This window comes from Podarcis bocagei, assembly GCF_964188305.1.
Source record: "Podarcis bocagei genome assembly, chromosome: 10".
Lineage (NCBI taxonomy): Eukaryota > Metazoa > Chordata > Lepidosauria > Squamata > Lacertidae > Podarcis > Podarcis bocagei.
Genome location: NC_138135.1, coordinates 57,634,495 through 57,661,613, shown reverse-complemented (window position 1 = coordinate 57,661,613; position 27,119 = coordinate 57,634,495). Strand labels below are relative to the sequence as shown.

Genomic DNA, 27,119 nt, shown 5'->3' with positions numbered 1-27,119 from the left:
GTTGGAAATGTATTCATGGAGAATATGGTTGACGGAAAAAACTGACAAGATTTACGAAACAATTTCTTGGTTATATGAAGCAAATGAGTGTAATTATTTTATTATTTATTGGAACCATCATTTTTTGTTAAGGTTAGATATTTGAAATTAATGTCATGACTAACTGGAGTTCATTGATTTCAGTGGGTCTACTCTGAGTAAAAATTAGTCACATACAATCAGGAAAACTGAATTGTATACTTATGTGTATGATTTATTTTTTAAAGTAATTTATATAAAATAAGTTTGATTAGATATTCTGACCATTGATCTTCCAACTGCAAATACGTTATGAAGTACCGTATTTTTTGCTCTATAAGATGCACCAGACCACAAGACACACCTAGCTTTTGGAGGAGGAAAACAAGAAGAAAAATATTCTGAATCTCAGAAGCCAGAACAGCAAGAGGGATCGCTGCACAGTGAAAGCAGCAATCCCTCTTGCTGTTCTGGCTTCTGGGATAGCTGTGCAGCCTGCATTCGCTCCATAAGACTCACACACATTTCCCCTTACTTTTTAGGAGGGAAAAAGTGAGTCTTATAGAGCAAAAAATATGGTATATTCCTTCCTAAACTGCATAAATTTCTCCCTTAAAAGCAAAATGTTGATTGGGGTTTCCAAATCTTACCTTTTGCACCTGCTTTTTCTGGTAAATTATATAATTACATGTTTGAGCTCTAGCAATGTCCTTGAATCTCCTTTGCCAGACTTTTCTTTCAGTGATAAGGGCCTGAGAGTTTGGGCTAATCTGACATTCTCCCTGTTCCTGTCTTTCCAGTGTCCACCTTTAGCTCTGTATTCTTTTCAAGAAGCACTGTAGATTAAAAATGTCTTAGGTAACCAGTTAGTTATTATGCACAGTTTTTAGCCAGAACAGTGGCAATCTTTCTTATAAGGAAACGAAAGGTGGGAGGATAGAAGAAAAGGCACATCTGTATTGTTTTCAGTTATCCAAAGCAATATCTAAATGCAGACATATGAAAGTTTTCAAAATCGACGTAAGAAGGCACATTTGATTCATTACCTGGGATATTTGCAGAATGCAGCAGCTTTACTTGTAAGTAAGGCCTTATAAATGATAACAGTGATTTCCTGTTGAATACTTAAGTTTTTTTCTGCCCTTTGATGAATATAATTGGATTTTTTTTATAGCTGTGATAAAAAAGGCAGCATTAGATCATGATGAGGTTATAACGGAGAGAATCTGCGATGACTTCACTGTAACGAAAGCATGTACAATCACAGGAAATCAGGCACAACATCAAGGCTGATTGTCACATTTTAATGAGCATGGTCGCATCCTGTGTTGGTGCAAAGCAATGTCTCTTCACTGGAATTCATTGACATTAGCTGCAACTTCGTTATTTTAGACTCTCCTCATGTTATTCTGTAATAAAAGAAAATAAATGTAAAATACAAAGTTTAAATATGTGTCTTATGCTAGTTAGGTTTATTACCAATCTGTACAGCTGCATAAACACCAAGCTTTTGAAGCACATTTGAAACACACATCCCAAGAATGCTGGTAACTATAGTTTAAGGGTTCTGGGAATTATAGTTCCCCAAAGATGGAAAAGTTTCTGAGATTCTTGGGGGAGTGTGTGCTTTAAATGTATGGCGTGTGCGCATTAATAATATTTAGGTTGGCCACTTGAGCATCAAGCACACTTTCCTACAATATATAATAATAATAATAATAATTTTTTATTTATACCCCGCCCTCCCCAGCCAAGGCCGGGCTCAGAGCGGCTTACAAGCAATAATAAAAACAAGATGAGTGATTACAACTTAAAAACAAAAATAAAATACAACATTAAAATAATGGAACATTAAAATATTAAAATGGAGCCTCATTGCAGGAGAAGGAAAAGAAAAAAGAAAAAGGGGGCGGAGGGAATCAAATTGGCTCCAATCCAAAGGCCAGGCGGAACAACTCTGTCTTACAGGCCCTGCGGAAAGAGATCAGATCCTGCAGGGCCCTGGTCTCATGAGACAGAGCGTTCCACCAAGTTGGGGCCAGTGCTGAAAAGGCCCTGGCTCTGGTTGAAGCCAATCTAACTTCCTTAGGGCCTGGGACCACTAGGGTGTTGTTATTTATGGACCTTGAGGCTCTCCGTGGGGCATACCAGGCGAGGCGGTCCCGTAGGTACGAGGGTCCTAGGCCGTGAAGGGCTTTAAAGGTCAAAAGCAGCACCTTAAATCTGACCCTGTACTCCACCGGGAGCCAGTGCAGCTTGAAAAGCACTGGATGAATATGCTCCCATGGCAGAGACGCTGTGAGGAGCCTCGCTGCAGCATTCTGTACCCGCTGGAGTTTCTGGGACAGCTTCAAGGGCAGCCCCGCGTAGAGCGAGTTACAGTAGTCAAGCCTGGAGATGACTGTCGCATGGATCACTGTGGCCAGGTCGGGGCGGGAAAGGTAAGGGACCAACTGCTTGATGCGGCGAAGGTGGAAAAATGTCGCCTTGGCTGTTGCTGTGACTTGCGCCTCCATGGAAAGGGAGGCGTCAAGGATTACACCCAAACTCTTAACGGAAGGCAATGGCACTAATTGGGCCCCCGCAAGAGAAGGGAGTTGGTCCCTCATCCCCATGCTATCCCGACCTAGCCATAGGACCTCTGTCTTCGAAGGATTTAGTTTCAATCGGCTCCCACGAAACCATCCAGCCACAGCTTCCAAGCATCTGGTCAGTGTGTAAGGGGCCGAGTTGGTGTGGCCATCCATCAGTAGATAGAGCTGAGTGTCATCAGCATATTGATGACAGCCCAGCCCAAAGCTCCGGATAATCTGGGCAAGGGGGCGCATAAAGATGTTAAAAAGCATTGGGGAGAGAATTGCGCCCTGCGGCACTCCACACACCAAGGAGTGGCGTGACGACATTTCCCTCCCTAGTGCCACCCTCTGTCCCCGACCAGAGATAAAAGAGCACAACCAGTTACGGGCTATGCCCTGTATTCCCACGTCTGCAAGGCGATGGTCCAGAAGATCATGATCGACCATGTCAAAGGCTGCTGACAAATCTAAAAGGATCAGCAGTCCTGACCCGCCTCGATCCAGTTGTCTACGGATATCATCTGTTAGGGCAACCAGAGCCGTCTCCGCCCCAAAACCAGGACGGAAACCGGACTGAAATGGATCTAATGCCGATGTTTCCTCCAGAAACCTACCAAGCTGTTCAGCAACCGCTCTCTCAATTACCTTACCCAGGTATGGAAGATTTGAAACTGGGCGGTAATTGGATAGGTCTAAGGGATCTAATGAAGCTTTCTTTAAGAGTGGACGCACCACTGCTTCCTTCAGTTCCCCTGGGAATGTCCCCGTGTCAAGGGACAAATTGATAATTTCAACCAGGGGGGTCCGCGCAACATCTGGACACTCCCTAATCAGCCAAGACGGGCATGGATCAAGGAGGCAGGTGGTGGGCCTACCAACTTGGAGGAATCTATCCACATCAGTAGGGAGTATCCGATCGAAATGGTCCAACACTGGACCTGAAGTCAGTCGAGGGGCCTCCAGTTCAGTCACTGTATCTAAATTGGCAGGGAGGTCACGGCGGAGCAACAGGACTTTCTCCGCAAAAAAGCTCGCGAATGCCTCACAGCTGTGGGTCGAATTTGTGCTTAAATTTGGTTGTCCTCCTAAGGACGTTATTGACCTAATTATTCTAAAAAGTTGTGCCGGGCGAGAGCTAGCGGATGCAATAGAAGCTGCAAAGTAAGATTTCTTAGCAGCTTTCATAGCCATCTCATAGGCTTTCATAAGCGTCCTATAAGATGTTCTTGAGGCTCCGTCACGAGTCCGTCGCCATACTCGCTCTAGCCGTCTGAGATCCCGCTTCATTTTCCGGAGCTCCTCAGTAAACCAAGGGGCCCGGTTTCGACGGGGTCGCAGAGGGCGCTTAGGCGCGATTTCATCAATGGCTGCCAAGAGCCGGTTATTCCAGTCCTCAACAAGGTCATCTAATGAGTCGCCAGGAGGAGCAGGGTTCCGCAAGGCTTGTCGGAATCTATCAGGATCCATCAGTTTTCGCGGACGAGCCCAAATAGGCTCGCCACCCGAGCCGGGGAGGAGCGGGAAGTCAATCTTGGCTTTTAAAGCGTAGTGATCAGACCATGGCACTTTCACAGCGGGGAGCATGATCACATCTATGCCAGCCCCAAAGATCAGATCCAGCGTGTGGCCTGCTTGATGAGTGGGGCCCAAAACAAACTGGGAGAGCCCTAGTGTTGCCATGGAAGTCACTAGGTCTAGAGCCTGTGAGGAGGGAGCGGCATCGGCATGGACGTTGAAGTCTCCCAAAACCAGTAGGTTTGGGAACTCCAAGGCCCAGCCCGCCACCACCTCCAGCAGATCTGACAGGGTGGCTGCAGATGTGCTGGGTGGTCGGTACACCAGCCAGACAGCCAAGCTCTCCTTGGTGCCCCACACGAGACCAACACATTCAATGCCGGAGATTGCCGGTGATGGCAGAGCTCTGAAAGAGCAATCCTCCCGGAATAACAACGCTACTCCTCCCCCCCGACCTACAGTCCGCGATTGATGGAGGACAGAGAAACCTGGGGGTGTTATCTCATGTAGGGAGACTACTTCGCCTTCCCGTACCCAGGTCTCCGTCACGCAAGCCAGGTCAATCCCCTGTGAGACAAAAAAGTCACGCATGGTGGCAGTTTTGTTGCCTATGGACCTGGCATTGCACAGCACCAATGACGGAGGTGTGTAATCCTTGTTCTCCCTACCCTCATCCCTTGGGATGGGGCGTAGATTGGAAGGGGTTCGAGGATCACTGCATCTCGAAACCCTTCGCCGATAGAGATATCTAGCCCTACCGTCATTCCTCCCTAGCCCTTCAATTGTGGAAATCCTAGATCCCATACTAGCCTCCCCAATAGATGGGTAACATCCCCTCAATAACAAGTCATCCTTGGGCCAGGACTCCTGGGTCAAAATGGTATGGGAAAGAGGTGGAGGTCTGATAGGGTAAGTATCCCTAGAAGATAAAACCCAACCAACCGCACCCCAAGCGGGGGGGACAGTCCCATGGTGTTTCATTAACTGTCAATCCCCCTCTCCCTCCTGGGTTAATTGGAGGATTGTTGGTTCTATCTGTGGCTGTGGAAGTATTAATGAGGTATGTGTTATAAAATGTGGATCACTGGCCAACAAAGAGCCAGATTCGAATTCGGAAGATCTGTCCATCCTGTCTCGCCAGGAGTACAGTAGAGAAGGCTGATCATTCTGATAAGTTTTTGGAACATTAGGCAAATGTCCAGATGTAGAGTTGGTGCTGGATATCTCCAGATTGTCAGCAACATAGAATTCTTTAGGTGTTGTTGCCATAGAAATGTCGGAGGTGCCAAATTCCTCATCTAATTTGGTGTCGTTTGAAAAGGGAACAGGGAGTTGCACTGATGTCTTTCTATGGGATAAAGAGCTATTGGACGTCTTTAAATATTGTGCTCTAGGCTCTACTGTCCTTATATTTTGGGTAGAAATCTCAGTCTTTATACTCATTAGCCTCTTCTTCAGGTCTTGTAATTCTAGGCTTATAGAGTTCTTTTCTTCCTTCGGGCAATTAGTATTTCTAGTGTTGAGCTTGGTTTCCTTTATCCGCATTAGCTTTGACTCTATGCAAGGGACCAATTGCCTCCTTGTTTCGTCTTTAAATACCCTCACTGGGCGGAGAGAGTGGGACCACCATAGAGTATCCTTTATCTCCATGAGTCGAGATGGGAGGGTTGATGACCTAAAGGTCATAAATAGGCGCATGGTGTTTCTCAAGGTAGGCAGGAAGTGGAAATTTTCTAGATCTACATTTCGGTAATGGTAATTCAAGAGCTGAGACAAGGACATAGTAATTTGTCTGCGGTTCATCCACCTATGAGTGTATCGGTGAATCTCAAGCATTATCTGGTTCGTTTGCAAGACTTGACAGGACCTCACTTCATCCATAGTTTGAGTTGGTGAGTTGTTAACAGAGTCATTTCTTATCATCCCTTGGGCATTTAAAGGGGAGGAACTAGTATCCTCCATATAAAAATATCCATTTTTAATACATATTACTTGGCTAGAGAACTACATTACAAAATTCAGGGAAGTGTGAATTTGAATTTGAATTTTGAAGGATATCTGGGTATCAGTTTGTGTACTGTTTAGGAAAGCGCAAATTAGGTTGGTTAGCCTTCAAGTATGAACTGAATTAAATTCCTTCTCCATCTCTAGCCTCCCCAAATTTCCCAAAAGTGCATTTAAACTCTGCTTGTCTAGCTGACACAGCTATGAAAATTTCTCCCTCTGTTATGTCTGTCATGCTTCATAGATCAGGATGTAAGACCCTGATAGGTCTGGTTTCCCAGGGACAGTCGCAGAATTACAAAAGCCACCCTGGCTTCTTATTTGATCCCGGAATGACCGCTCCCCACATTAAATGGGGGGCACCCTTTGCGTGGTTCTCGCGCAGCCCCCTGGACCCTATGCGGCACCATTAACACAGGCTTGGCTTCGCCTTCCCCCAGGTGGGATACCTGGAGGTCTCCGCCTACCTCAGCCAGTTGCCCAATCCTGCCTGGGGAGGCGTTGCCAAGGTGATCAGGACAGGTAGGGGGAGGAACTACCTGCCCACACAACAGGGGGAGGGTCTTACCTGGGAATCGTCAGTTGGCTTCAGAGCTTCTTCCACCCTCCCCACCCTCAGTTAAGACTTCTTTTGCGGGTGCTGCTACGTTAAGGTTGTTGTTGAAGGGCCGGAAAGGAATTCTGCAATGGCAGGTTTGCCTTTCCCGTAGCAAAATGTCACAACTTTGGCGGTATCAGGCCTTGGGTGGAATCCTTTAGTCCATCTTCCCTGAATGGGGGGGGGCTGCAGTGGTGACCCATGCCCCCTTCCTCTTTGCGGTGGCGATACCAGGGTTCCCCATTAAAGGGGTTGTTTGAGGGGAGGCTTTGACCGTACGCCTAGAGGTCATCATTGCTCTCCCCTCCGACGGCAGCGTAATGGGGCGGACTCTCTCTGCTTGAACAGAGCCAGCCCATCCCCCCCCCCCGGATAACCCTGATGTTCCCCAGATCTCCGGCGGGGGACTGGGAGGGATAAACGCCCAATGCCTCAGCCAAGCTCTACCCACATCTGAAACATAATAAAGTTGTGGCCAATTTTAATTCCATAGCACGTTGTCTTGAGTCGTTATTCCACATGGGGGCCGCCCAGGGTTTTGGGGGACTCCGCCTGTCCCCGCAATGTCCTTCTTTTCCCTGCTGGTGACACCGCCAAGCTCAGGGAGGAGGAGGAGAAGGAGCCGTCACTTGTCTCAAGTAGCGGCAGCAGTGAGGAAGCATCCTGTTGGCTCTCCATGGCCACTGCCGCTGGTCTCCTCCCATGGGCAGCTCATAGCAGCTGCTGGAGAGTGGGTGAGAAGCAGAAAAGGCTGCTGCTGCTGCCCAGCCTTGCATGATGTGCCAGTTCTGAGAGTAGGGAAAAGGGGGAATGGAGCGCAAGGAGTGTTGATTTTTATTTTCAAAAGTTCATTCAAATGGATGGAGAGAAGTGACTTGGGGTGATTGGATGGTCAATGGGAACAAAGGGGTGTGTGTATGTGGAATTGCACTGAGGTCCAGGCATTATGAGCCCTCAGAACTTGTACCAGGTCTCAGAAGAAAAAGTTTTGCAGGCATCTCTAAATTTCACATATAGATTCAAAGCAAGCAGCCAATATCTTCTGTGGCAGGTTTCTAGCACCCTTTTTGTTGACAAAGCGAAATTTGCCTACTTAAAAAAAGGAATACATTTGATGATCATTTGAATAGGCCCTTATCTGGTAAGTTCACGGTCTATACTAAAGTTGTCTGTATGTTTATTTTTTTAAAACCCTCTCTACGGCCAAAAATAGAAATAATAGAGAATGGTCAATATCAGAAAGTAGGTCTTTAAAGGACTGCTTCTGTCCTGTTTCCAGCAGTGTAAATATTCCCACTGTAATATGTGGGAATTTTGGTTCTGGCTTTGTGCTGTGTTATTTATTTATTTTTAAGAATAGATTGGATTTATTTCTTTTTTGAGATGGTCTTAGACTGAAGTGGCTTTGTTTCAATAATATTTGCAGAGACACTGGTTTGGAATATGCACCAGTAATTGGTGAACTTCTGCAGTGCCTGTGTAATTGTATTAAAAAGAAGGTAGATTCTTTCTGCAAAAATTCTTCCAGAGGCCTGAAAAACTGTTCTACTCGAATTAAAGAGCTGAGTGTGATGATCTTGCCCCCTAGTGGTTTGCAAAGATGATAATTGCTAGTACCACAGTTAATTATTGGCTCTGGAGCTTTTCGGTCAATGGGTGGGAAGTTTAAATCTCAGCAGGTACAATTGCCTCTTAAATTAAAACAACACTTTTCAAATCAAAAGGCCTGATTTATTATTGGCACATGGACACCCAAGCTAGGTTGTGGGGGAGGTGATGATGGGGAAACTTCGACAGACAATTCACAGGTTCCCTATCAAATTCATTAGCATAATTGGAAACGGAAACTTCATTCAGCGGTTTCCAACCTCTTTTAATGGGTGCCAAGTATTATTTTCATTTTCAAGGCTCTGCCGGCTTGCAAAATGAGTTAGTATGTAGACCTGGGAATCCCACTGTGACGGCCTGCACATCGCTTTGGAAAGGCTACATTCATTCTGTTACCCAGGAACTTAAGAGTTAAGGTCATCTAGATGATATTGGCGCCATCACAGCCAGTTTTGCAGCTGGGGATTGCACTAGTCAAGAGGTTCCTGCCATGCTGAAACCACCATTCCATGTCAGGCAATGATGCCAGTTCCAGTATGGCTGACTCCCCACCCTGACTTGAGGGTCTGCTCCATAATTCTTCACCGGGCATTGATAACCAGCAGAATTGTGAAGCCACACTTTGAAGAGTTTGCGTAAGTTGCGACAGCCAGGGGTCAGGGGTAGCATGATACGAAAGGATTAAAAGAAGACAGGAAAGTTACCATATTTTTCACTCTATAGGACACACCAGACCATAGGACGCACCTTGTTTTAGAGTGGGAGAACAAGAGAAAAAAAATTCTCCCTCTCTCTGCTCAGCGCCCCTTCAGCGAAGCGGCAGGAGAAACTGAGCCCCTTCCATTTCTCCTCCGGCTTGGCTGAAAGGGTGCTGCGCAGCTCTCCTTCTCTGCTGAAGCCAGGAGAGTCTGGCTTCAGCGAAAGGAACCTGAAGCCTGCGGAGCGCAGCGGGAACTCGCGCTGTGCTCCGCAGGCTTCAGGCGGCTATCCCGACCCCTCTTGCTCTCCAGGCTTCAGCGAAAGCAACGCAAAGCCTCCGGAGTGCAGAGGTAGAGCTCCCTCTGTGCTTCAGAGGCTTCACGTTGCTATCGCTGAAGCCAAGGAGCCTGCATTCGCTCTATAGGACGCACACACATTTCCCCTTAATTTTTGGAGGGGGAAAAGTGTGTCCTATAGAGCGAAAAATACGGTAAATGGAAAGGGATAGAGAGACGGAGTGCTGATTCTGCCATTCCCAAAGTATTATGGGAGGAGCTGTAGATTTTTAAGGATGCTGAGAGGTATCTGGAAACCTCTGTTGCCCTCACAGAGCAACAGCTCCCAGATTTCCCTGGGAAGAAGGATTGATTGTTAAATCATTCTGAGAATTGTAGCTCTGTGGGGGGAACAGGGAAGTTTTACTTACGAATAGCTGCTGTATTTCTACCTGTGAATTAGCTGGATGAGAAATGGACTCGGTTTTACATGGCATGCTTGTTGGAAGTATGACCGAGGGAACACATGGAGGCCTGATCCTTTCTGTAGGCCACAATTTATCACCCAGCATTGGCATGACAACCACAAAAAGGATAAACCCGCAGGGGTGATGGAACGAGGGAGGAACGAAACATAGTATAATAAACACTACTGATTTCAAAGTGCATGAATAAGAAGGCTAAGCATATATGCCCATTTGACCACTTCGATCTGGGGATCTGGTATTTTACAAGTGCCGCATAATCTCTCTTCCTCACTTGTAAGGAGTTGATCTTTCAGTATGACAGGACCGATGTTAAGCAATTTGTAATTAACTTCTAACTTATTGACAGTTTTAATGTATGTTTTACACAAATCCTCACTGCCACCTTCTCACTTATAAACTCAATGCCATCTCCTCCTCTTCTTTTTTTTTCAAAAAAAATTTTTTTATTGGTTTTTCAACTTTTATAAAGACAAAACACACACAAAAATAACAGAAGACAAAAACATGTATAAATTCAGAAAATCTTAATTTCCTAACCCTGTTCCCTGACTTCCCCCCACCCCCCCTCGTGCATCCCAATTCCCAAAATTGTGTCAGCAAATTGGTATTTCTCCTCTTAACCATCTTATTCATCTTATTACCTCTTTTATAAAGAAATATAGATTTTTCTAAGTTGGACTCAAGTTCTCTTCCCTCGATTTCTCATTTTGTCTTAGTTAAAAGTCATATTAACCAAACCTAAAGGTCTTGAGTGTTTTTAAGATTCTCTTCTTCCCTCCCTCCCATCCCCGGTTTTTGTCCCTTCCCAATACAAATCCAAAATAACAGTTCTTAGCCTGGGTTCTTCACGTCCGAGGCTTTCAAGTCCCTTTCAGTCCCTCTCCGCCGGTCTTGTTGGTAGTCCTTTGTGCCAGTCGTCAAGTCTGGAAAAAGTTCTTTCACCATCGATTCTCTTCCCACAAGGAGATTTGAAAATAACTGCTGGAAGATTTCCACAAATCCTGCATCTTCAAAGTCAAAGTCAGAATGAAGGCCCCAATCATATTTCTTTGTTTTAAATTCCTGTATTCCATAAACTCCTGGGGCCTCCTCCTTCATCTTCTGCATCTTTCGCAGACTTGTGGTGAATGTGTTCCAATAATCTCCTTGTCTGTATTCTGCAGATGTCGGCTTTTGGTTATTACTTCCCAGCTTTACTTTCTCTTTTTCTTGTTTAGTCTCTTGGGCCTCTTTAGATATCATTTCCCATTCAGCTGTGGATTCTTTCTCATTCAAGTCCTCAATACAAACAGCAGAGTTGCCTGTTCCAGAAGTCAAGGTCAAAAGTTGTTTATTCATTGCTAAACTCTGCTCTTGTAGGATTCCCACCAGTTGAAACATCCTTTCGATTTCCGCTAGTAACTTTCCATCCACAGCCATTGTAGCCATTGTAGTTTCACAGAGTTCCCCCTAGGGGGAATCTGGTTACTTATTAGTCTTTTCTCCAACAATCCTTTAACTTGTTATTGTTACTTTGTTTCCAGCAATTTTAGTTCAATTGTAACTCATCATAGTCCAGAGGGATCTTAAATAGCAACTTTTCCACTCTAAACTGCCCGTTTGACAGCTTTGACAGCTGTCAAACTCCGCAGCTCTTACACAGGCACAGAAACAGGACACTCCCGGGCCCGGGAGGGGGGTTGTTTAAAGCAAAAAGAAGGCTTCCAAAGCTCCACTCTCCAGCTCAAAATTTACTTTAGCTAAATCTTGGAAGTTAGTGTCCTTTTTAACTCACCCCTCCAAGGGTAGGCTCTCCAGCTTAGCTCTTATATCGTTGCTTAGATGGTCTGCAGGGGGGGGGTGCGGACTTCCTTTTAGCACACCCCCCGGTCGTCTCCAATTCAGGATAGTATTTTTAGAATCCAATTCCGTCTCACTCACGGGTTTTTCTTTCAGTCCAAATTTCAAGGAAGAAAGTCAGCGCTCTCCGGTCATGGCTCGCGGCTTCGCTCCACCGAGGTAGCGATCGACTCTCAGTGCCACGCCACCCTCCGTATCCTCTCCGCAGCCTTTAAAAAGGCTCTTCATGGATCGGGGGGGCGCTTAAGGCACCCGCCGAGTCTTCAGTCCGCAGGCTTCCGCGCCTGCGGTTTTTAAGGGTCCCCGCGTCGCCGGCGCGGCAAAGACCCGTCCTCGGTTGAGCCGATTTCCTCCGCAGCTCGGAGGGAATCCGCCATTCCCAGGTCGCGCCAACCCGGAAGTCCCATCTCCTCCTCTTCTTGGTCATCTTCTGGATCATTCTTTGTAGCTGGATCTTCTCTTGAGGAGATCTCATGCTGACGCTGGGCTTCTCATTGCATCTGCTGCCACCTTCATTCTTGAGGCCTGGCTGGTAAAGGGGAGAATTGGGGTTCAAAGTAGGGTTTAGTATGTGTTTGGATTGGGTTGTCAGGAGATGCAGGTGGAAACATCCATGAGCCAAAGGCACTTCAGGTGGATTTGAGACCTTTGTGGGTTCTTCCAGGTCCTAACTGCCTTGGCTTTTGTTATGTACTAAAGTTCTCAGGGGGATACTGTAGATAGTTTTCACTCAGGTCCACATATGCAAATAGGGGATTGAAAGTGACGTTCAGTGATTGGATAGTTACAGAAAATGGTTACAGTTGCGTTGTAGTAGAGCTCTATATTAGCAGGCTGGCTGAACCCTTAGTTCAGTTCTGTTCTGGTCTGTGAATAAACAAGAGCTGTTTGAAGAATCGCTGTGTCGTCTGATATGTTCACCCACAACTTAACAGCTTTCTCCGTGAGGTACCAAGCCTCTTCCTCATAATACTTGTGGCACACCTATCTCTTTTTTCATGTCTGTCCATATTCATCTATTGTGCAATTTCAGTCCTTCATTCCCTTCGACACCTGCTTTGCCCAGCATTTCCCTTCTATCTCTCTTTCCTCATCATTGTCCTCCGTGTTCATTTTTCAATTCATTATTTCAGCCATGGTATTTGGGAGTGCATTTATAATTATAAAAGAGCAAATTTTGTTTCAAACCAGAATGGGCTACTTCTGATTTTATTATTTTTTTTGTAACTGTTCAGCCACAATCATTTTTCACTCCTTCGCTTCTAGTGACACGAAGCTCAGCTGCTCACATAGACGAAAAGTGATAAAAGTATTTGGCTTAGAACTTCATAGAATGATGAAATGTTAGAGGGGGAGAAAGACCCGGTAGGTCATTCTGTGCATCCCCTGCCAGTGCAGGATCTTGACCTACTGTATCATATCTATTCTAGTGCTCCACTAAGTCTGCTTTTAAAAGAGCAAAAAATGATGGGGCTTAACATTAATTTGTCACGCGGAACCATTCTTCAGGCTTTTGAGACTCACTGCCATGATTTTCTATCCATCATAATATATCTAAATTTAACACTTTTAACACCACAACAGTACTATATAACCTTTATTTCTTTCCTGCTTTTATCCAGTTGGGCACCCATTTTATTAGCTTGCTATTTAATCCATTGAGCCTATCTATATAGCATATATACTTTCAATTTTTTATATTCTCTTCCTTTCATTCCATCGGTACTCATTTCTAATGAGTGACTCCTTGCCATTCGTTTTGTATTCAGCAACAAATACACCTGTGTGTCACATCACTTATGAGTGATAGAAACTTGAGCGGTGTGAAATTTCGGGGGTTCCAGGCGCTTTCCCAGGGTTTGTGTTTCCTTTCGGATTGTGTCATAGCCTCTTGGGCTTGCCAATCGGAAGGTCGGCAGTTCGAATCTGCGTAATGGGGTGAGCTCCCGTTGTTCTGTCCCAGCTCCTGCCAACCTAGAAGCTTCAAAGCACACCATTACAAGTAGATAAATAGGTGCCGCTGTGGCAGGAAGGTAAACGGTGTTTCCGTGCGTTCTGGTTTCCGTCACGGTGTGCTGTTGCACCAGAAGCGGTTTAGTCATGCTGGCCACATGACCCAAAAAGCTGTCTGTGGACAAACGCCGGCTCCCTTGGCCTGAAAGTGAGATGAACGCCACAACCCCATAGTCGCCAGTGACTGGACTTAACCGTCCAGGGGTCCTTTACCTTTACCTTTATATATGGTTTATTTTTACATATATACAATCTGAGCCAGTGATGGAGGGGTTCACAGCATCAACACCCCAAAAGGGTTTTGTCCCCCCCCCCGGAACTAAAGTCTTGGATTCAAACAGAAATAAAATATTGCTTCTGACACCAGAGTAACTCGTGTGCAGCTTGTGGTCTGCTAGAATGTCTAGATATTTATGACATACATTGCTATCAAGGCAGATACCCATCCATCGTATGTTTGTGCATCTAATTCTTCCCACTGTAATGCAGAAATTTATGTTTATCTCCTGAAATTCATTTCATTACTTTTGATCCAGGTCTCCAACCTGCCAGTATGGCCTTAATTCCAGTTTCAGTCTTTTATAATACTATCTAACCTAGTCAGCTTCTTGTCATCTATGACTCTGATGAGTCCTTCTCCTTCATCCCAAGTGATGTTAAGCATCACTCAGAATAGGTTTAAATGTAAACTCAGCCAAGAATGCCAACATTTTACTGCAGCTGTGACTGGACACTAGTGAGTCAGCTGCTGTTCTTGAAACAAAGACACAAGACTTTCCCACTCTGGAAGAATGGCAGATGAAAGTGATGGAGTCGGTGAATCCGGTGAATCCGAGACCAGGGAGAAGAGTCGGTGGAAGAAGATTGGAGGAAATTTAAAGACTATTTACAGAAATATTGCAAAATTAAGGAATGTTAGAATGATGTTGGATTGAAGTTAAGTGGTTTCTAGCTGTAATGGTTTAAAAGAATATGGAAAAATTGGATTTTTAATAGGTAAAAATTTAATGTTATAATATATTAAGATTAAAGATCAGGAAAATAAGGAGGGAAAGGAATTGCTGAACTAATAATTGAACTGGAATACAAAAAAGGGAGGTATGAGGAGGTCATACAAGTAAATGAAAGATAAGTGATGTAAAGATGGAATTATTTTTAACTGTTTTTTATTTTTTATTTTTTATTTTTTATTTTTTCTTTTTCATTATGTAATACTGTGAAAACTTTAATAAATATTTATAAAAAAAAGAAACAAAGAAACAAAGCCCAGTCTTCCATGCAAAAAAATTAGGCCTCCACACACTTATCCCAGGATTACTAGAATCATAGAATTGTAGAGTTGGAAGGGGACCTGAGGGTCATCTAGTCCAACACTCTGCAATGTAAGAATACACAGCTGTCAGGGGTTCAGAAGCAGAGACGCAGAGAAGGGAGGAGACAGAGAGCGAGGGGGAGGAATACGAAGGAAAGATGAGTGGGGATGACGAACCGAGATCGCCGAGCTTATCCAGTGAGTCCGAGGATTCCCAGAAGGGAGCGCCAGCAGTCAGAGCAAGGGGGGAAAGCAGGGGGACACCCCAGGAAGAAGGGTCCAGAGAGGAATCAGAGAGCAGCAGTTGGAGATCGGGACCCACGTACCCAGACGGGAACAGCGGGGAGAAAGGGGACCAGATATCGGGTTCCGGAGGCTTTCAGAAGGAGGGAGGGCATGAGTCAGGAGTAGTCACGCCCACCTCGGGGAGCGACGAAACGATCAAGAGGAAGGTTGAGAGTTGGGCGCGCGCGCCAAGTTCAAATGTAGCGGAAGCTGGCGCAGTAAGCAGCCCAGAGAGTGAACCAGGTCCCAAAGCCCGCCGCAAGGAGGCGGAAGGGTCAGGGGGGTCCGCGTCAGAAGAGAGTAGGAAAAAGGAGACCCCGGGGGGCAGAAGGACCCAGAGACGGAGGGAAAGGCGCAGGAGGTGGAGCAAGGCTAGGGTATTAAGCTGGTGTGCTAGAGGCGGAGACTCAGACGGGTCTTCGCCGGTCTGACCTAGAAGAAGTAGGGCTGCATATTGCAGTTTGGAAATGGAAGCTGTAATCCAATAAAGACTCTTTTAACCTGAACGCTGGCTAACGTGGTCCTATGTGAGCTGGGACTGAGTGGCAGCCCTGACAACAGCTGTCCCAGATGAGGATCAAACCTGCAACTTTGGCGTTATTAGCTGCATGCTCTTACCAACTCAGTGGGCCTTCTTTGTGAGACTGTGATAGGGTTGTGTAGCTCTATTTGTCTAAAAATTTGAGTTCAGTCCATGTTGCAGGTTGCTGAAGTTGAGGTTTTCAACCGAAAAATTCCCCCATATGAAACATCCAGTTCATCAAAGAGCAGTACAGTGGTACCTCGGGTTACATACGCTTCAGGTTACAGACTCCGCTAACCCAGAAATAGTGCTTCAGGTTAAGAACTTTGCTTCAGGATGAGAACAGAAATGGTGCTCCGGCGGCACGGCGGCAGCAGGAGGCCCCATTAGCTAAAGTGGTGCTTCAGGTTAAGAACAGTTTCAGGTTAAGTACGGACCTCTGGAATGAATTAAGTACTTAACCTGAGGTACCACTGTATCAAATTATTTCCTTGTACATTTTCCCTGGCCAAATCCAGTGCAAAAGCGCTGTGCTCCATTGACTTGCATGCGGTTGTCTAAAATGTCTAAAATAAAGCAATTAAAGTTTTTTTATGTAAAATAAGACCTGAGCATAACCATCTGACTTTCCTGCTCTCTCTCTTCTTTTTTTTTTTTTGCCACAAGAGAGGAAGACACCAGTGTACTGTCCAGTCACATCCTCCTTTTGAATAAGATCTATTATCAGATCTAAAATTAGATATTGCCCGCTATCCTATTTTTCATCTTTGGGCTTGCTACTGTTATACAGTTTGCATTTAAGAATTGGGCAGCGGGCAGAAATCCAAGCATTTGCAATATCCCCACCCCAAGAAAAGTGGGAACTTGTGCTGGTCATACAGCCGCATGAGAGCCCTGTTAATAGAAGAAGTTAGCAACCGTACCTATGACATCTCTTCTTCCAGCTCTCATTCTTCTTCACAGCTAGGGGAAGATCTGTCACATTTGGCAGACGGCTTCAGGGAGCGATGGCAAAACCTTTCCGTCCTTGGCTTCCCAATGTTCCTGTCAGTGCTATGAGGAAAAAGAGTTGGCCGGGTATGTGAAACGAGAGAATCCCAGAGACTTGTGCTTAGCAGAGGACTGCTGCCGCCAGGTTAAAAGTGATGTGCCCTTTCTTTGCTGCTGCCGCTTTATGATTTAATTTACTCAGTGTGTCCTCACAACAAGCCTGGGAGATAGGGAAGACCGGTGCTTTTTTCTGGTGGCACTCGGCGGTATACAGTACCAGCACAATTTTTTCTAGAAATAAAGCACCGAGAATAATATTCTGTTTTAAGCTGAATATTTCTGAATTGTTTCTGTTCGCGCGCATATATATACACAAAACTTAGTGCTATTTAAATTAAAGAATTGGCGGCTGCACACTTGATTTTATGGGTGGATATCTTATTGCTGTCAAAATTTGCTCCAGGCTAATCCTTGGCAGGCACCAAGTCGACACAGAGGGCAACCAAATGAAGAAATCCACTTGGCTGAATTAAGGCTGCACAAAAATAATGTTTGTGGACCGAGATGCTTTTATTAGCTGATATTTCTGGGAAATAAATAAATAGATTCTCTCTTAATAGTTACCTTTGACTGCCTTGTAGGTTGGGGAGAAGAACCAAAAGGAGGCATTTCTGTGACTGCAAGAATGGCGACTGTGTGTGTCCAGAACAATATAGCTGTTTGTATGCAGATATAATGGAGGGTGGAGGGGAACTTGAAGAATCTGCTGAAGTCTCATGTTTTCTATTTGTATCTCATTTTATTCCAAGGGAGGGACCTCAGGGGTCATCTGCTCTAACTTGGGATGTTGGAGAATGTTGACAAAAATGGAAACATGTCCAGAAGAAAAATTACGTGGGGCTGCCCTTGAGACTGACCCAGAAACTCCAGCGGGTGCAGAATGCCGCAGCGAAACTCCTTATGGGGTCCTTGCCGTGGGATCACATTCACCCGGTGCTATACCTGCTGCACTGGCTCCCGGTGGAGTACAGGATCAGGTTTAAGGTGCTGGTTTTAACCTTTAAAGCCCTATATGGCCTAGGACCCTCGTACCTATAGGACCGCCTTTCCTGGTATGTCCCACGGAGGACCTTACGGTCCTCAAATAAAAACATCTTGGAGATCCCGGGCCACAAGGAGGTTAGGCTAGCCTCAACCAGAGCCAGGCCTTTTTCAGCCGTGGCCCCAATCTGGTGGAACGCTCTGGCACAAGAGACTAGGGCCCTGTAGGACTTGACATCTTTCTGCAGGGCCTGCAAGACAGAGCTGTTCCACCAGGCATTTGGCCAAGGCATAGTCTGACCCCCTCTCTCCTTCTGTAATCCTCATAGAACTCTAGCCCAATGGTTGCCATTAATTTGATTCTGAATTGATTTTAGAATGTATTTTAATTAATTGACTGTGTGATTTTATGTACACTGTGCTTTTTTACTTGTTGTTAGCCGCTCTGAGCCCGGCTTTGGCTGGGGAGGGCAGGATATAAATAATTTATTATTATTATTATTATTATTATTATTATTATTATTATTATTATTAATCCAGCAAATAAAATCAGTATCCTCAGTCCGCAAGTGATATGGGTGGGCCGGCCCTGTTAATTACAGGAGGCAAAGTGAGGCGACCGCCTCGGGCGGCAGGGTCCACATGGGCAGCAGATCACAATGTGGATTTTTCTTCTTTCCTTGTTCCCGATGTACATCATCACTCACACCTTCCCTAGCTGAGAGGGATAGGCGCCATTTTGTTGATTCACCTCAGGAGCCAAAATGTCTTGGGCAAGCCCTGATAACTGATGACATTTCACTCCATTTTCATTGTGTTTCCTTGGCATTGAAATGAATGGAGTGGAATAATTAACTACATAAATACTTACTTACTTACTTACTTACTTACTTACTTACTTACTTTGCCAAACCTTTATTAGGCATTACAAATTACATAAATATCGTAAGTTAAGATAGTGAGGCTGACAACACTGGAACAGAAGACTAACTGCAGCAGAACGGAAGCAGTGCTGCATGTGATGAAAGGAGGGTGGAACAGAAAGCAATGTTGTCTTAGCTCCCTAACTGCAATCCCCTTCTCAGTTCAGGAGTCTTGCAACTACAGTGGCCGACCAGATCTCTAAATGCAACAACACTCTCCCTACTTGTGATTCACAGCAACTGGTATTGAGAGACATATTGCCTCTGGCAGTGTAGGTGGAACTTACAAATCTATAGCTTTCATGGATTTGTCTGTTCTTTTTCAGGCGCAGCTCTACTATCCTAATCCACCCTCCGTTTTTCAATATATATTATTTGAAAAGCTCTCTCAATTGCCATATCTACCAAACTCAAGCCAAATTCCCCTCCCAGGTCCAGATGTCTTATCTTAAGGGCAATCCTTCCTCTCTTATTTGGCCCTTCTTGTCTCTAATTCATAGCATGCCCCCCTCAGCACACAAACCCTGGGAGCTGTAGTTCACTCACCACAGTAACAAACTAACAAACTACAGTTCCCAGAATTCTTTGTGGGAAGTCGTGTGCTTTAAATGTATGGTGTGTTTATGGCCTAATAATCGTGTAATTTAAATCTGTGTCCTCTGTTGCCATCCATTATGCATTATTGGCTACCCTGCTTGGCTTGTTCCTTTGTTGAAAAGGAACTCTTTAAAGCTGGCTACAGAAATCTGTCTCCATCAACTAGAGATGTTACACATCAGAGTTCTGAATAGGAGATTGCTTTGATAGGTGAACTCGGGACCTCATATATAAAAATGGAAACCATTTTCTTATTGATGGCTCTCCAGTGATGTCAGTAACGTTCGGAACCTCACAAAACCTCAATTGCCATTCCAAGGCCCTAGCCCAGAAATTTGTAACCAGAATTTAGAGTGATTTTGTGCACAAGAAACATCACACAACTATTTTTTCATTGCATTATTAGAATTGCTCAATAGCCTGGCTTTTGTTGGTTGTATTATTTTTTTTAACTAATGGGAAATACTTTGACAAAGCTGTCTTAGAAATAACTGAGAGTAGGTTAGTAACCTCACCTATCCTAAGTCTCAAATAATAATCTTCATCAGCATAATGTCTGCATAAAGTGTTTTTAAATGTGCCTTGATAAGTATTGACAAACTCACTCATAACAGCTACTTAAAACCCATTATTGTCTAACAGGCTCATAAAATGCATTCTTCAAAGGGTCTTAGTTATGTATTTGCATAATGGGGAGAGGGGTTATGATCTTATGGAAAGACAGAAGAAACTAAAGAAAAGCTCCAGCATTGTAGAATATAAAATCCTCATTAGATTCTTGAGTAATGCGTGTTGCACACATCTAAACTTGTATTTATTGTTGGGGTGTTATATTTTTTATTTAAAGATCTAATCTTGGATATTCTCAACTATTATTTTTATTAATATTTTTATTCCTTCAAATGCATTTATTCATAGATTCAAATAAAGTCTTCATTGTTGTGGTCAATGACCATCATAAGGAATTTATTCGTGGGTTACTGTTGTTCTAATATTCAAAGCTAATTAGTACCATAATCCATCCATTTTGCTCTGCTATTCACCTGTTGGGAAACCTAGACTGGGAGAATAGGTAAAGTTATCATATATGTTGCTTGCTAGACCCAACAAGAGAGGAGAATATCCAATTCAATTTGAGTTCAGAGACAATGGTTGGATTCTGAGATCCTGTGAATGGAATTATTCTCCTGGGATGCTCCCACTTATTGAAAGGGGAGGGAGCAATTTTCACTAACTTTTCCTTGCCTGCTTGTAACCCTTTTTTGCTCTTCAGATGAGACCCACATGTTCATAATAGAATCCAGTAGCTTTCAACTTCCAGCAAAGTCCAAATGCAACACAGTGTGAGCATGTCAGCATATTTTATTTATTTATTTGAATATGTATGATATGTACGTTCATAAAATATATCAACAAAATAAATCACTATATCTAGAAAACATAATTCAAAACATTAATGAAACAGCCGGTTAAAAGAAAAAATATCATATAGTGAAGGGGTATCTAAATACAAGGTGTGACCGGAAAGTTCGGTGAATGGTCACAGAAATTGGGCAGCGAGAAATATTCAAACTTACAACCTTACAGGCCTTCAAAGTAGGCCCCCTCTGATACAATGCACCATTGACAATGTTCATAGAACTGTTGGAAACCTTTGGAGAAGTCCTCTTTTCATACTGCTTTCAGTTCCCTCATCGCAGCAGCTTAGATGTGTGAAACGTTGGGAAATCTGTGCCCTTTCAGTGCAGATTTCAGTTTTGGAAAAAGAAAGAAATCCAGTGGGGCCAGATCAGGAGAATATGGAGGGTGGGACAACCTCAGCAACAATTTCACGTGGAAAATATGCAATTCTTCCGCCATCATTCAGATGGACGATCCTGCATCAATAACTCACGAACTCCGTCAACATTTGCTGCTGTTCTGCTCTACGGCCTGCCACTCATACACTGTCTTTCAAGTTACAGCTTCATCTCTGTACCCAATTGTGAGCATTTCATGGGTTTCCGATGCCAATTGTATGTTTGAATATTTAGCGCTGTTTGATTTCTGTGACCATTCACTGAACTTTCCGGTCACATCTTGTAGTACAGTTTTCAAGGGATGTCTGAAAGGAGGCAGGGATGCTTCCTGGTGGACCTTTTCAGGTAGGGAGCTTCACTGGGCAGGGCCTGCCACACCAAAGACTTGGTCCTCAGCCAAATCTCAGGGGCATGGGGACCTACCAGAAAGGCCCCATCAGAGGATCTCAGTGACTGAGGTGGAGTATAAAGGAACATGAAGTATGAAGGTACGTTGGGCCCAAGTTGTGTTTGGCTTGGTGAATCAATAATTTTGAACCTGGCCTGGTAGCAAATCATCAGCCAACTATGATATTATGTTAATGTTTCATGTGAATCATGAAACCCATAATTCTAAGCCTTACTTGCTTGGGATAGTCCTGTTCCTCAATGGGAATGTTGTATCTTTAAGGCTGGAGTGCTATGCACATTTACTTGGGATGGAAGACCCACCAAACACAGCAGGATTTCCTCCTTCTGAGTATATATGTATGAACTCTGGCTCCTATCAACCCTAGGAACCGTGGCCAGTGGTCAGGGTGATGGAAGTTGTAGTCCAGCCCTTTCTCCATTCCCAATGTAGAGGCTGACTGAGGACCTCTGCTCCTTCCAGAAGCCGTGTTGTGCAAAGAAGCTCACAATACGAATTGCTTCTGTCCATACAACTTGAGAGATGGACACAAAGCATGCTGCCGTACATGTTACAACCACCATGTGTACTGGACTCTGTATGTGGTATGTATGAGGTAGATCAGCCCTTAATTAAGATGATGTTTCATGCCAAACTCAAACTTCTGTGTGTCTTAATAGACTCCCTAGCAAGCGGATTGTTAACAAGAAACGGAAGCACTTTCCCCCTATTATGGGACAACAATGCACTTGCAATTCTAGATGGCTAACAGCAACAAAACTGCTTTAGCAAATGGCTAGAGACAGCTTTGCCTTCATTATGCTTTCAAGAGGTTCCTCACATTTGGAGTCAGCTGCAGTGATGATAGGCAACAGGGACAGGGAAATGTAGGCTTTTGATATCCAGTGTAGTATATTATTTTTTGCACCTGGCAGTTGTTCCTATGTTGAATGTTTGTTTCTACTTTAATGAGGAGATCAACTTTCATCCGATGAGATGTGCAGGTCACTTTGTAAATGTGTGTGTGTGTGTGCGCACGAGCGCGCGCGCACACACACACACACACACTTTCTCTAAAGCGATGCACCAGCTGGAAATTTTGACTTTTAGCTGAATTATTTCTCCACAGCAAATGGTTTTCCTTTTGACGTATTTTAATGTACCTGCACACTGTGAGGAAGAGTGGGTGAACAGAAAACAGGCTGTTTTATTAACCCAGCAGTCACCTCTGAGTTTCAGAAATGTCCACTTTTTTCCCTGCCTTTGTACATAATCCCAAGAGACTTGTACCTGGCTTCCCTTGGAATAACAAAGTCCGCCACAAGCCTCCAAACATGATTGTTAACTGAATGCCAACTGTTTCTTCTCATCTTTTTTATTTTATTTTTAGTGGCACATTAGGGATTGTGTGGCCTTGTGGGTGCACTGTTGCGACCATAACGTTAATTTAGCTTTCTATTTATGGAAACCGTTCTCTCACTGTAACAGACTGACACTGTAGAAATTAAATTAGTTGTGTCTGCATTATTTGTGTGTGTCTGTGTCTGTGTGTCTTTTTACAGGTTTTTTTTTTTTAAGTTCCCCAACTGTGCTCAGAGTGGAACGGGGGGGGGGGGGGGAGAATAGAACTATGTTAAATGTTCTAACAGTACTACCTCTTCAGCTGAGAGGAATTTCTCTGAAACAGAAAGATAACGAACCCCCAAGAAGAGGCCGTTTGCCCCTAGTCAATGCCCTCAACCCCCACTTTTTTTAAAACAGTGGCCAGATCTTTTTCTGCTGATACATTTGAGTCCTTCCTTACAAAATATAGGTCACATCTAAAAATAAGTTTGCTTATGCCCTGCTCTGTTGTTTACTCCAAAGCAGTGTACAAAAATAACACACAAACAGTATTCAGCTAACTTTTACTCAGGGTATACCTGAATATAAATATAAAATTCAATGAGGTTAGACAAAGCAATGGGCTTCTTTTCCTTTTTGGTTGGTGTTTTTAGACTCTATTTAGTAGCAGGAAGGAGAAGAAGCAGAGAGTTGTTTAGGATCTGAAAATATGAATAAAGTTATCAATATATTGGAAGCATTGTTGACTGCTAATGAGCGTCCTCGACCTGGCTTGCTGCTTCCTTTTTTCTGATTTGGCACCTTCTGTGTGCCATTTGTTTCACTTTCCTCCACTCTAGCCTGGGGAAATGAAGAATTTTTATCTCCCCACCTCCACCGTCCGCCAAACAGAGTTTTTATTTATTCCTCATCGTGTTTCAAGGCCCTGTGGGCATTTGTCTCCTATCTGAGTTAATGTGCCGTAATGATCTGCTCCTGCCACACATTCCTCTCCCTATCAATCAACAGGAAGAAATGCTGATTGAGATGGCTCCTAATAAGACCTAAGAGTAGGCCAGTTCACATTAGTACAGTGTGCCAGCTTTCTTTGTTTTCATGCAATCCGCCTTTAATTGGGAGCAATACCTGGGACCTGCCTCAGTGTTGCCCCATCAGGTCCTGCCAATCTCCCTCCCCGGGAAGGAAAACCAACAGCTTCATCCGCACAATGACTTCTTCTTTGGCGATCACTCGGAGCTGAGTAAGATTGTCTTCCATAAACACAGTTTTAACAATGAGTCTGTAAGTGACTGTGGAGGCCAATTCTGGACCCACATGTCCTTCCACAGTGGGGACATTGGTTTCCAGGTGGGAGTTGATCACGGTGTGGATTTGCCAAGCGTGCCTTCCTCTTAGCATGTTTCTCCCTTGCGCCCCAAGTTTGAGTGTCTTCAAAGTCCATGACACCTTTGGTAAAGGCTGTTCTCCAACTGGAGCGCTCACAGGCCAGTGTTTCCCAGATGTCGGTGTTTATACTACATTTTTAAAGATTTGCCTTGACACAGTCTTTAAACCTCTTTTGTTGACCACCAGCATTATGCTTTCCATTTTTAAGTTTGGAATAGAGTAGTTGCTTTGGAAGATGATCATCAGCCACATCTCACCTTGCTACACCTCTGTGGCAATCCGAGCCAGGTGTACTCAATGCAGTGTGACTTCATGTAGACCAAAATAAGACCCTGTAGAAATATCGCCGTCCATCACTTTTGGGGGACCATAAAGAAGGAAATAAATCCACGAGAGAAATGGACAAATGAGTGGATTCTGCTGAGACTTCCACCCATGCCTTCATCCATGAAACTCCACTATCCAGTTTCCACACTCCAACGCCCAGTCAACCTGGCACCTGAAGGTTCATAAGACCACCAGCCACATTCCTGCTTCTGTTGAATTACATGCTGTGCTGTGGTTGTTGGTTAGATGGTTACTATATTTTAAATATGATTAATGTTTTAGCCTGCATGATGGCTCCTGCAATCAGGGATCAGAAGGGGCCTTTCCCTTGCTTCTGAGACTCCAGGGACACCTAGGCAGCAGATGATGGAAGGTCTCTTTGGTTTGGCCCTGCAGGGACTTTCTTGGGTTTTTTAAGGGTCATCACCTACTTCTTTTTGAAGGAGCTGTCCAATCTAAGGACTCAGCTACATTAGCAAAGAACGCATTTTCACATGCATTATAATACTGTGACACCAGATGGCACTGTGGAGTCCTGCCTTCTGCCCATGTGATCCCCTGCTATGAGGTTTAAAATGCCTTTTTCTGAAATGCCTTTTTGATGTGTCTAGATCTAGCTTGTGTTCCATTTAAGGATTTTTTTTTAACACCATAAGGAAGGGAGAACAATGGTTTTAAAGTTGACTGAGCAGGCACACTGGTGATGTGGCCTTACTCCATCACATGATGGTGTGTTGCATTGTATTTTTATAGTATTCCCCTTCCCTAAATTTGCATTTGTACAGTTGAATGAGCATGTGCTAATTTTAGTTCTCTTCTGGTGATACATAAATGGCCATCCTACTTTTTTTTATAAAAAAAAGTTTTATCTTAATATGACAACATAAAGAAACATACAACCCTTTAACCCTCCCCTGAGAGAAATATCAATTGTTGTTGTTGTTGTTGTTGTTGTTGTTGTTGTTGTTGTTGTTGTTATCTGAAGAAGTGTGCATGCACATGAAAGCTCATACCAATATCAAACGTAGTTGGTCTCTAAGGTGCTACTGGAAGGATTTTTTTTATTTTGTTTCGACTACGGCAGACCAACACAGCTACCTACCTGTATCTAATACCTACCTATATCTAACAACAACAACAACAACAACAACAACAACAACAACAACAACAACAACAACATATTATTTATACCCCACCCATCTGGCCGGGTTTCCCCAGCCACTCTGGGAGGCTTCCAGCAGAATATTAAAAAGCAATGATTCATTCAGTATTAAAAGCTTCCCTAAAAACAGGGCTGCCTTCAGATTATACAATACTAGCAGCCCCCCCCTCCACAAAAAGTGCAGTTTTGAAAGGGTCATTCCCTCATCTTGATTCCAAATGTCCAACGGTATCCAAACATAGAGCTCCTTGATCTCATGAACCATCATGCAGAATTTGGTTACAACATCTTAGGAGGTGCCCAAATGCATGGGGATCAGATAAACTGCTTTCCAAAATATATAGCAGAGATAATCTTGCAGCCCACCACATATAACCAGATGCCCACATTTTAATGGCAAAACAGGAACAGTTCAGGCCCAGGGTGGGGAGAAAAAACTGGAGGGGTGAGTGTAAGGACTGTCGGTGTGGTGATGGATGGAGATCAAAGCTTATGTTCTTAAGGTTAATTTTAGGTGGCTTTGGACATGATAGGAGTGGAAATGTGAAAGGTGTGTTTTCTTTCGTAGTACTCTTGTGTCTCACTCAAAGATAGAGATACATCTGTTCAGGGACACATATAGCTCCACCTTTTGAACAAGATGCTGAAGTAAAGTGAGAGGACTCGTGGATACCATGCATGTCATGACATGGAGCTCTTGAAGGAGCAGGACGCTTGCCTGCTCCTTCAGGCAACTCTCTCCTCTTGTGCTCTGGAAAACCCAAATAGATTTCCTTGTCTTGTTCCCATTGCCACCTCTCTTCTCCCTTTCAGAAACTCTGTCCCAAATATGGGGAACCTGTGGCAGATGTTGCTAGACTACAGTGTCCATCATCCCACATTGGCTGGTGCTGATGGGAGCCCAACAGTACCGGAAGATTCCCCATCCCTATTCTACGCTATTAAAAGCTGAATGGCAGATATGAAAACTACTCAACAGGTGTTTCCTGTTGCTGTATCTCCAGGCTGGGGAAAGTTTCAACAGTGGAATTTCTGCCCTACATGCAAGTCAGCAACAGGAGCCCAGCCAGGAAGGCGGGAGATGGAGGGGGAAAGTGTGAATCCTCTTATTGACAGGCCAAAGGAGTGTCACCCTCTGACTAACTATTTCATTGTGCGAACTCTAATGGAGATGTGTCAAGCAGCCTTACACCCAAGCTATGTGCCAGTTCTAAAACACAGTCGAGTAGAAACAGCCCGAGAAGGAGATCCGCTTGTGAAGTGGCAGGGCTGCAACTGTATGGAAGAGGGTGTGATAATTGAATTTTGAAAAGAGCTGACATCTGAAACGAACAGCATTAGTAATTATGTGACATCCTGAAGGATGATATTAATGATTCTTATGCAAGTGTTTGTTAAACCTGTAATTC

The 27,119-nt window shown here is 44.2% G+C and overlaps 1 protein-coding gene and 1 long non-coding RNA gene across 4 annotated transcripts in view; one reads left to right on the top strand and one right to left on the bottom strand.

The window, feature by feature from the left end:
• TFEC (transcription factor EC) overlaps nucleotides 1–27,119 on the top strand; it is a 129,790-nt gene that overhangs the window by 24,943 nt on the left and 77,728 nt on the right. The gene's annotated exons all lie outside the window — the stretch shown is intronic.
• LOC308596663 lies at nucleotides 1,309–17,466 on the bottom strand. 2 transcript variants are annotated; one of them, XR_014012619.1, is made up of 3 exons: nucleotides 17,368–17,466; nucleotides 16,677–16,806; nucleotides 1,309–1,427 (listed from the first exon to the last, which is right to left on the bottom strand). It is a non-coding gene; the product is annotated as an uncharacterized lncRNA (long non-coding RNA). The 2 variants fall into 2 exon arrangements; XR_014012620.1 differs by lacking the exon at nucleotides 1,309–1,427 and adding an exon at nucleotides 12,031–12,149.